Genomic DNA, 4584 nt, shown 5'->3' with positions numbered 1-4584 from the left:
CTTTGCTACTAAACTGCCCCACTCTCTACCCTACTTATCGTGCTGATTAGGTGGCTTTTCTCTCATAGAATCAATATGCCACCAAAAGGGAGATTGCTTTCTTGCCTAATGCTTCTTTTGTTAGTTATACTTTGCCCCGGAGAAATTCTCCATTTGGAATTTTGCAAGGGATAAAAGCAAGCCCTACATAATGTGATTAATGGTTCTGAAAACCACTTTCCTTTTAAACTACTTTGTAGATCATATATGCTTTAGAATTATTTATTTTTATTTTTATTTGACTTGTTTGGCTTCCTCTTTCCTCCAACACAGATTGCTTAGTGGGGGCCTATACAGTACAGATTTAATTTTAAACGTGTATTTAAAGATACAATTTAAATACGATTTCCAGCACGGGTCTGGCTGAGTTTTCCTTCTTTCAATGTAGAAACTCCAGGAATGTCCGTTGTGCATGACATGAGGGCAGTTTTATTGACAGTTTATGCAGGCAGGGGGAGGTAAGCTCATATAACCTTGTTCCTTACAGAGGTGTAGAAAATCTCTAGCATGATGTAATGGTAAGCACTTGATGTTTTCTTCAGATTTTTCCTCATAAAAGGAACAGTTCTTACTGGAAAACTGTTCCAAACAGATGTTCATAACTCTAGCACTGGTATTGCTTACCCTTAGAGTATGGTAGGTCTTTGAACATTCTTCACAGGGTGCCTTATTCAAGAGTCATGACTTTATGTGCAACATTTATGTTCACATTACAATAAGACTATTTATGATACTATGGGTTATGACGTTACTCAGGGGGTCCTCAAGTTAGAGAGTCATTAATATGTCGAGCTGTCTTTGAGCTATACACTTTTTTCTTAATATTTTTTTGTTTTTAAATAGCATGCAAAGCAATTATGAGACCAAATAAAACCACAAAATGTGAAAAGGTTAAAAATGAGCAGAAACAGTCACCATTTCCAGGTTATGATACATAGACATTGAACAAATGTCTATGTGTATGTTCAAATAAATATTTTAAAAGTCACGTGCAGATTTACTTAGCTTAAAATTGGACACCAGGAATATGAAAAAGGAGAAGACATTTAAGAAGACACATTATTACAAAACAGTATCCATTGATCCTCTATGAAATATGTTTGTTTGTTTTGAGATGGAGTCTCACTCTGTCACCCAGGATGCAGTGAAGTGGCGCAATCTTGTCTCACTGCAACCTCCAACTCCCGGGTTCAAGCAATTCTCCTACCTCAGCCTCCTGAACAACTGGGATTACAGGCTTGAGCCACCATGCCCAACTAATATTTGTATTTTCGGTAGAGACAGGGTTTCATTATGTTGGCCAGGCTGGTCTTGAACTCCTGACCTCAAATGATCTGCCTGCCTTGGCCTCCCAAAGTGCTGGGATTACAGGCATAAGCCACCATTCCTGGCCTGAAATATGCTTTCTTATGCAATTGTATTATGCTCAGTAATATTCTGACTTGAACATATGCAAAGTCAGAACTGTGGAAAGGAACTAACGACAGGGCTATTGGTTGTATTTTTTTTTTTTGAAAATTACATGAATAATTGTTGATTCCAGAGGCTTTAGTAAAGATTATATTCAGACAGAAACACGGTTTAAATCAAGCAATCGGTTGTCTATGGATGCGCCTACACAGTGAATGTAGCAAATAGCAGCTTAAATTGCAAGACTGCAGTGAGTACATGCACCTGGAAGCAGGGATGAGGGCTACTTGACTTCTAGTATGGTTGTTTAGGCACTTCTGGACAACTAATAAGAATTTCTTTTTCCTTTTAACTTTTATTTTAAGTCCAAGGGTACATGTCCAGATTTGTTACATAGGTAAACTTGTGTCACAGGGGTTTGTTTTACAGATTATTTCATTACCCAGGTATTAAGCCTACTACCTGTTAGTTTTTTTTAACCTGTTCTTCTCCCTCCTCCCACCCTCTACCTTCTGAAAGGCCCCAGCGTGTGTTGTTCCCCTCCACATGTCCCTGTGTTCTCATCATTTGGCTCCCACTTATAAGGGAGAACATGCCGTATTTGGTTTTCTGTTCCTGCAATAATTTGCTAAGGATGACCTCCAGCTCCAACCAAGTCCCTGCAAAGGACATGATCTTGTTCCTTGTTCATGGCATAGTATTCCATGGTGTATATGAACCACATTTTCTTTATCTAGTCTATCATTGATGAGCATTTAGGTTGATTCCATGTCTTTGCTCTTGTGAATATTGCTGCAACAAACACATGCGTGCATGTGTTTTTACAAGGCCTCTGTACTCACAGTCAAATATAACCTCTGACGCCTTGAGTCTGGGAACACACTCAAGACAGAGGAGAAGAGAGCAAAAAGAGAGAAAGGTTGGGAGGGGGACAAGGGTTGTAAAACTAACTGCTTGGTACTATGTTCGCCAGCAGAATGACAGGACCATTCATATTCAAACCTCGGCATCATATATATATATGCGTGTGTGTGTGTGTGTGTGTGTATGTATATATATATATATCCATATAACAAACCTGCACATGGACCCACTGAATCTAAAATAAAAGTTGACATTACTTAAAAAAAAAAAAAAAAGAGGGAAAGGGAGAGGGAGGGAGGAAGGGAGGAAGAAAGAATACAGTGTGCAGTTTAGCATGAATCACGCTACAAAGCAGACAAATTTGTGTCACATAATGCTCATAACACGCATGGAAGCAGATAATGTTTTTGTTCCCAATTCACTGATGAAGTCAGCGAGGTTCTAACAGGTTAAGAACCGTGTCTATGTTACACACATAGAATGCTGTACCAGCTGGTCTATCAGAATCCAAAGTCCACGTGCTGAACTTCACTCGCAGCCTTTGACTTAAAACTGGAGGAGCGTAAGGAGAGGTACTGAATATGAAGTGGGACTAAATGGATGGTGGACTGCAGGGTTGGACAAAGAGAACAGTTTGACATAGTATCTCCAAGGTCAGTGGGCAAGAGGGTGTTTACAAAGTTCTTCAAGGGAGGCAGCTGTGGCCAATAAAAAGGGAATTTCAGAGAGAATCATGGGAACCCAGGGTGCTGTGAAAGATTAAAAGACAGAGGAGTCCCACAGAGAGAATTAATGAAAGACCACAAGCACAGCGGGAAAGCCAGGTAGCAAGGACCCTGCTCAGGGTCAGGGTTCAAGGTCAATAGAGTAATGATATGAGCAGGGGGTCCTCACATGTGACAAACCCCAGTAAGAGAAATGGCGTTTATTTCATCACCTAGAAAAACACTGTCCAAGAAATTTTAGTTATAAGGAAAATGATCTGTATTTATGCTGCTTAATGCAGAAACCACTAGCCATATATGTACTCGAAATGTGGCTACTGCAATTGAGAACGTCACGTTTTAATTAAATTGAAATATAAATAGACACATGGAGCTCATGGCTACTGTATGGGGCAGCACAGACTAGAGCTGTAGAATTACAGGGAGAGGCAAAATATAGATTGACCTATAACTGACATCAGATAGTAAAACAGCAATGATATCAAAAACAGAGACTCTTAGGCCTTTTAGCACTTTGTCAGGAACTCGGGTGACAGTTGGACAGTATAGGCAAAGCAGCTGTTCCAGGCCTTTTTTCTGCTCTCACTGAAAGCAAATTCTTCTTTCTTTCTTATTAGGAATCTGGCTTGATATATTCTCTTTCATGTATGTTCAAGCTTATTTTCCTCTTCCCTTGCAAGCATAGTTATGTCTCTCCCACAGTAAAAACAACAAAAATTACCAATAATAATAATGATGTAAATACTTCCTCAGCTTTCCTTATCCCTCCAGACACACCTGTTCCTCCCTTCTCCCTCACATCGCCAAGCTTCCTGAAAGGGCACCACATAGAAAAGATTTTCACATCTTTGTCTTTCATTCATTCTCAGCCTACTGATCATGATCCTCTTGCTGAAAACAGGCTCACTTCCCTGAAAATACTAATGTTGACAAATCCAAAGACACTCCTAATTTTTAACCTTAATTGAATCGTGTGTCCACATTTGCCCATGTTAAACACTCTCAGAAAATCTCTTCTCTGTTGGCTTCAATACCATAATTCTCTCTAGACCTTTTTGTTCATTCTTTTGGCCTCCATGTTTCATCCTTTTTTCTTTGCCAGTTTATTTGTCTACTTTTAAATGATGAGGCTCCATAAGGCTCTTCTTAAAGCTTTTGTTTTCTCCACCAAAAATATTTCCTGGTCCTTCTCATTCATTATAAAAATCTCTTGGGAGGGCGAGGCGGGCAAATCACAAGGTCAGGAGACCAAGACCATCCTGGCTGACAGAGTGAAACTCCATCTCTACTAAAAATACAAAAAATTAGCCAGGCATGGTGCATGCCCTTATAGTCCCAGCTACTTGGGAGGCTGAGGCAGGAGAATCGTTTGCACCCAGAAGGCAGAGGTTGCAGTGAGCCAAGATCACACCACTGGACTTCAGCCTGGGTGACAGAGTGAGACTTCATCTTAAAAGAAAAAAGAAAAAGAGAAGAAAAGAAAGAAAGAAAGAAAGAAAGAAAGAAAGAAAGAAAGAAAGAAAGAAAGAAAGAAAGAAAGAAAGAA

General features: G+C 39.7%; 1 long non-coding RNA gene across 1 annotated transcript in view; it reads left to right on the top strand.

Moving 5' to 3' along the window:
• The first annotated feature begins 476 nt into the window (after nucleotides 1-476).
• LOC105517079 overlaps nucleotides 477-4584 on the top strand; it is a 26491-nt gene continuing 22383 nt past the window's right edge. Inside the window, exon 1 of the long non-coding RNA XR_001002607.1 lies at nucleotides 477-497. This is a non-coding gene — a long non-coding RNA (uncharacterized LOC105517079). The remainder of the gene's footprint in view (nucleotides 498-4584) is intronic.

The sequence above is a fragment of the Colobus angolensis genome, unplaced genomic scaffold (assembly GCF_000951035.1).
Source record: "Colobus angolensis palliatus isolate OR3802 unplaced genomic scaffold, Cang.pa_1.0 Scaffold3, whole genome shotgun sequence".
NCBI lineage: Eukaryota > Metazoa > Chordata > Mammalia > Primates > Cercopithecidae > Colobus > Colobus angolensis.
This window is presented reverse-complemented; position numbering and strand designations above follow the sequence as displayed.